Genomic DNA, 6,716 nt, shown 5'->3' with positions numbered 1-6,716 from the left:
GGCCAGAGCCATGGCCTGCCCCCCCCCTTGATGTCTCAACCCCACTCCCCACCATGCCACTGCCATCAGCTGCAAGGAGTAAGGGCGGGGGTGAGGCCAGCTCCAGTGGCCTCAAGCCCCCAGCTCTGCTCCATCCTTGCCACCTGCAGGGAGCAGGTGGGGGGGTGAGGATAGCAGCTCTGGCCTCGCCCCTCCTGTTCCGTCTGCTCCATTGCCCCCACCTCCAGGGAGCAGGGCAGGGGCTGGGGGCAAGGCCTGATGCGCTGGCTTCACTGCCCCCCCACCTCACCCCCACCATCATGGCGACACTCCACTGGCCGCCAGCTCCTGTTGGAATGCTTGTTCACACTCTGATTGGCTGTTTGTCAACCAATCAGAGCACAAATAAAGCATTATGGACAGACAGACTTAGGCCTTTATAATTGCTCTGAAACAGAGGATGCTCTGTGGGCACACTGCACGAAGACTATTAACCTTAGCATTTCAAAATACAAATATCTGTAACACATGTTTAGGGTATAAATATTTATGTACACACAGCCTGCACTAGGTCTCGGTCTCTCTCTCAGCATTCCCCCGGCAAGCACATACATTGTAACTATTTGTAAAATCATTATTAAAAACTTAGAAGAAGTCTCATGGTTTAGTTTTATCATAGCACGGTCCTGGTTAGCTGAGGTACTGGTCCAAACCCCTTCAGATGCCTTTTGTCCATGTTTTATAGCAGCTGGCACAGTTTCTTCACTGCTTCCTCAGATATGCCAGATTCTCTGATTTTATTCGTAGATTCATAGATGTTAGGGTCGGAAGGGACCTCAATAGATCATCAAGTCCAACCCCCTGCAGGAAAGAGTGCTGAGTTCAGATGACCCCAGCCAGATGCTTATCTAACCTCCTCTTGAAGACCCCCAGGGTAGGGGAGAGCACTACCTCCCTTGAATGCAAGTGCTGCATAAACCCTACCCAGGGTCCTGCCTCTAAATGCTATCTGAGTGGCTTTGAAAGAACTTGGCCATACGAGCACTGTAGTTCTAATATGATCATCTCAGTGATAGGTGGAACATATCCCATTTTCTATCATGTGAGGGTTTGGTATAGGGGTCTCCGCTGAAGCCAATGTCTATTCCCTAGAGTTCACCCTCCTCCAACTCCCTCCAGAAAACGTATTGTTCTACAAATAGTTCTTCTGTTATTTATGGTTTATGTTGAGATTGGGGAAGGTTACAGTTGGGTTCTGGATTAATTTGAAACCCCCAGCTCAGAGTCACTCTCAGAGGGCCTGACTTCCCTCACACTTACATCAGTGTCATTTTACTCACCTCAGCAGAGCCATTCCTGATTTTCACCAGCACTTATATCAGAATCATGCTGTCACAAAGCAAGAACATGCAAAAAGCTGCAAAGAAAATGTATAAACATCTCTAGTCCCAAGAAGCTATGGGTAGCTTTGTTGCTGGAAAAAAACAAAGCAATTGCTGATTGTGTGAAATTGTCTGCTGGCTTCAATTACAGGGACAGTAATAAATAGTTGTTTGCAGAAAGCAAGAATGGCGAAAAATGAGCATCTTCTCATGATTCAAATGATAGAGCATTACTCTTCCTACATCCCCCTAAGTTAAATTTAGAGACAGATCCAGATTTTCGGGAAAATTATTTCTTCTTCCCTCCTTTGGTAGAGTAATGGGTGATACAATCTCTTGCCATAATTAATGTCATTGAAAAGAAGATGATGAAAACATGAATAAGAAGGAGGATCAGATGCTTACAAGCATGCATAGACTTGTAATCATCTGTCTTTTCTTACAAAAGTAATTTAAGAGCGCTGAAAATTCAAAGGCTTATCTGAACCTGCTGAATCATCAATAGCATTAACATATCAGCACTGAATACACCCCACTTAGGTGAATAGTTCCTGCTTAATCTGAGGTAACTTTGAAATTACTAAGTACCATGATTTTTCTAGAGGATGAGAGATCACCTTGCAGAAGACAGGTGAACAGCAAGTTGAGTGACTCCTTTAAAAGTTATTTAGAGGAAATGGGCTTATTGTTTAGGAGCAATATACTGGCCACGGGGAAGTTACAGTGAGCGTCACCAGTCTACAGCACTCTATTCAGTGGGGCTCCAGGCAATGGGAAGTTCTTTCAAGAGGGTGGCAACAGCAAAATGTCCATAGCCTCTGCTCTTGTATGGGGCCTATGGGTGGCCAGTTTATATCAACAGGTCATCCGTGATTATTTGCTATTCTCATCTAACAGGGACTGAACACGAACCCTATCAGTAAGTTAAAGCAGCCCTTTTTATGGCAGAATACTTAATGGAGGTTAGAAGTAACTTTCAAACAGTGGGCATACATCAAGCCCACAAGTCACATTACCAAGCAAAAATGGTAAAACATTGCTCCTGATCAATAAATAATTGATCATCAGGGAGGCAAGAGACTAAATACCAATAAGTTTGGAGAACAGAGCTAGCCTCCTGGTAGGGGACATGCCTACACATAAGTTTCTCTCCCTCTCACCCTGCTGGAATTGTCTTTCCCTTTGGTGGAAGCAGATGTCTTTCTGCCTAGAGATTACAGGCAATTTAAGTGAATGGGGCAAGGAAAACTGCATAAAAAGTGCAGTTCATCAATAAATACAATCATACAGAAAATCCTGGATATAACCTTATAGTTACTGTGGCCATGTCTACACAAGACACTGACTGCACAGTAGCCCAAGGCTACTGCACAGTAGCATCCTTTGGTAGAAACCATGATGCAATGCTACTGCGCAGTAGTCTTGGGCTACTGCACAGTCACTGTCACAAATAAGCCGTTCATCAGTGCTATTGGGCACTAACTCAGGTAGCTGTGCAGTCATTTAGTACTTGTTTATAAAAAGTACTAAATGAGTGCCCAGTAATGGCTACACAGTCTGCGTCTCATGTAGACGCAGCCTGTTTTGCTCAGGTCTCCTTATTACCTAATTCAAAAAACCTGACCATTTCCAGACAGATGGAAAGTCATCAAATATATCACTGACTTCAATAAAGATACCATCTGTACACTGGCTCACATCTCTTTTCAACTTCCCTCCCCACCATGATGGTTAGTTTTAGAAAGGAAAGTGGAGTAAGACAGGCCACTGCCCCCATCCCCTTCAAGATGTTTCCATGAATCTGCTGACTCCTAGGAGAAGGGACCGTAGCAATCTGAACATCAGCTGCAAAACCCTCAACCTCAGAATCGCCAAAAAATTCTAGTTTATTTCCAGACTTGACAAGGGGAAGTGTCGTGGGTTTAGCCAACAGCCAGCAAAATCTTTTCTTATAGTTTAAAAAAATTATAGGCCACATTAGAAAACAATAAACCTGGGTTAGGAGCAAGGATTTTTGTGGGTATTATTGTTTATTGGACCAGCTATATAGTTGGGAGGTATACAGACAAACTTTCAGGAATGAAGTACACTTCCGCAGGTCTCTTAGATTTGGGGTAGCCTCTCTGAAGCTATATGTACTTAAAAAAAGAAGCAAAGAAGCACCCAATTAACTTAAACTTGTTCTTATGTTAATTCAAAATAAAACATATGGGCCACTAAAAATGATTCAGGGAGCAACTCTGAAGCAAACTTGTAACACTACATTCCATTTCAATGTACTTGCCAAAGTACAGGTGTTAGCAGTAGGTGGGAGCCCTGGGCTATCTTGGATAATTACATATTATTCGCCAACCTTCCCTCCCTGTAGCTTCAACTGGGTAACTTACTCTTCACTTCCCAGACTTTGGTGGTTGTATTATCAGTCACTTGTGTGCTGCTTGGGGACTCCTGTAACCTGTGAAGCAGTTTTCTGTTCCAATCTGGTAGTGCTACATAAAGGTAAGTGTTCTTGTACTGAATGGGACTGAAACGACGTGTGCTGTTTTGGAATAAGCTAGGAAATGCAGAAAAGTAGATGGAACGGGTTGAAACAAACAATAATTCTGGGAGCATGGGATTGTAATGGTTATAAATGCTGATTGTTTAAATGCAAAAATCTCTCCCTGTTATTACTCCCTCTGGGTCTAATACGGGGGTGGGCAAAATATGGCTCATGGGCTGGATGTGGCTCAAATGATTCTACCCAGCCCACAGCATGTCCCTTGGACCTGCCCAGCCCAAGTCTAGGGGCTGTGGCATGTACGGCTGGTCCTGTTCAACTGATAGCATGATCTGCTGTTCACATGTCCCTGGGGCAGACACTGGTTTTGTAGGCTGCCTGTCCCTATGGTGGGTGCCAGTTCCGCAGGGAGCAGATCATGGCTCTACCCTGGGCCCCCAGGCTGTCATTACCCCCTAATCCTAGCCCTGACCACAGCCCTATCCACCTGTCCCGCTCCCGGACACCACTCCCCACCCACCCGCAGCCCCATCCCATCTGCCCAGCTGAGCGCCCCCTGCCCATGGATGGGGGAGGCAGGATGCTGGGCCAGTCTCCATGGAGACTGCACCCACCTGCTCTGTCCAGCACCCCCAGTGGTGGATGCATGGTGGACATGCCCAAGCCTGGATAGGATAGGATTTATTGGCATCTCCCAGCCCCCCAGCCCTGAGCTGTGCAGTGTAAACATCCATGACCGGGTGCCAAAGCTGTGTCAGCACCCCCTTCCCAGCTCAACAGCTCACCAAAACTTCTGAAGTGGCCCTCCAGTCTGAAGAAATGCCCACCCCTGGTCTAGTAAAGCTCTTCTAAAACAGATCAGAAAAGGGTACTATCAAAACTAATTTTTGATTTGATGAAAATGCAGGTGTAAAGAGATGGGGAAAAAGCATTTAACCAATCCACTGTGTGAAGGAAGTTGTGCTCAAACGCAATGAACATTTCTAATTTTGTAGCAAGTGTGTGGTTATTCACAAGCATTTGTTAAAGTATTAAAAAAACCACATACAAATGCTACACGAAAAATTGTTTGCTGCTTTGCAAGTTTTAAAGCAAAGGGCAAATTTAATTATAGACATTATTTCTATAGCTAATAAATATAGCTGCATCTGTTTCCTGTAACCAATCATCAGAGGGGCTGTCTATTAGCATAGCTGAAGCACTGAGGCTCAGAAATGAAAGAACACAAATGTCAGATATTAAGGTGGTAATGAAATTACATGATTTAATGTATAATGCTGGCCTTAGTTCATGCTGCTACAGGAGTGAGGAAGGATAAATTAAGGATGAAAATTCAGCCTGAGTTTGACATTTCCTACTGTTTTCTGGTCTGCTCAAATCTTAAGATCAGGTGAAACCAGTGAATAGCAGTCTACCTTTAGTACTTATTTGGCCTTCACCAATGTCGTATCTGAGCATGTCATAATTTTTACTTTGTTTACACCGTCTTCCCAGTGAGGCATGGCAGTACTATTATTCCTCACAAATCAGTAACGGTGATTCAGTGAGGCTAACCGACTTGGCCAGATCACAAGAGATATTTCTGGCAGGGTAGGCCTGGATCTCCCAGAGTCTTGACTAGTGCTCTAATGACTGATCCCACCTTCCCCTCTGGAAAATTGGATCTTCTACTTTTGGTATCAAAATTTGGGAGGGATTAGTTCTGACGGCCTGATCCTCAAGTGAGGAGTACTTCAATGAGAACAAAGTCAGTCACACAAGTGCAGGTTCTGGAAACTAATACAAAAATGTTATGGAGAATAAGGAATCATCTGAAGAGAACACGATGATCTGTATGGAAAGGGGACTAACAGGCTGGAGGGAGATTAGTGGAGATTTTCAAGGATTGGCCTTGGGACCAATCTTATTTAACACTGGGAGCATCCAATAAAATTAGCAAAGTGAGTGAGTTACTATATTATATAGAGAGAATGGGATATCCCAGAATGCTGTAGTAATAGGAACAGGCTAAACATTTATAGTACCAAGTACAAGGCAACATAGGGATTAAAAGCAAGAACTTCTGGTATATAGTCAACTACAGGAATAGTAGGAGCCATCAGTGTGATGGAACCATCAAAAAGGCACATTATGACATGCTTAGATACTAAATTGATGAGGGCCAAATAAGTACTATAGGAAGACAGATGCACACAGTTTTCACTTGATCTTAAGGTTTGAATGAATCAACAAAAAGCAAGCCGAGTCTTCATCCTTAATTCATCCCCTTCTGTGCTCCCATAGCAGTATGTATTAGGCAAAGTATTTCCAGTATAGATAGAAAAATATAACGCCATTTTACAAGGCACCCACAAGATTTCATATGGAAAACTGTTTACAATTCTGGTCACCCATCTTCAGGAAAGATTAACTTAAACTGGAAAAAGTGTAGATGACCAATAGAGTGCATCCTCTGAGAACTTGCAAGCCTTGTTTGCTCAGCAAAATGAAGGCAGAGAGGAGGTAAGATTTCTTTCCACAAATACATCAAGAGATAAACATCAGAGAACTGTTTACGCAAAGAAAAGTGTGGCACAAAAAATGGGTATAACCCAGTCATGAAAAAAATCAGGCTGATAACAAGTAGCAGTTTTCTTACCATCAGAGGGGTGAGGTTCTGGAAAAGCATCCAGTAAGAACAACAGGGTAAAACAGAGGTGACTGGTGCCTCCCAAGTCTCGGGGGGCACAATTGTGGACTGGAAGCAGCCAGCCTGGCACACTGCAGACCACCGGCCGGAACACAGGTAAAGCTACCTCCACCTCCCCAGATGGTGGCGGGAGTGGGGTCCAAACCTCAATTGCGGGGCCGTGGTT

General features: G+C 44.1%; 1 protein-coding gene across 1 annotated transcript in view; it reads left to right on the top strand.

The window, feature by feature from the left end:
* Window positions 1–3,769: 3,769 nt before the first annotated feature.
* The window catches only part of LOC109290892 (lipopolysaccharide-induced tumor necrosis factor-alpha factor homolog), a 43,587-nt gene continuing 40,640 nt past the window's right edge, over window positions 3,770–6,716 (top strand). The window contains exon 1 of the mRNA XM_019507719.1: window positions 3,770–3,860. The gene's annotated coding sequence lies outside the window, so the exon portion shown is untranslated. The remainder of the gene's footprint in view (window positions 3,861–6,716) is intronic.

This window comes from Gavialis gangeticus, unplaced genomic scaffold (assembly GCF_001723915.1).
Source record: "Gavialis gangeticus isolate Ggan-Ray unplaced genomic scaffold, GavGan_comp1, whole genome shotgun sequence".
Taxonomy (NCBI): domain Eukaryota; kingdom Metazoa; phylum Chordata; order Crocodylia; family Gavialidae; genus Gavialis; species Gavialis gangeticus.
Note: the sequence above shows the minus strand (reverse complement) of the source record. Positions and strands in the feature narration are given on the sequence as shown.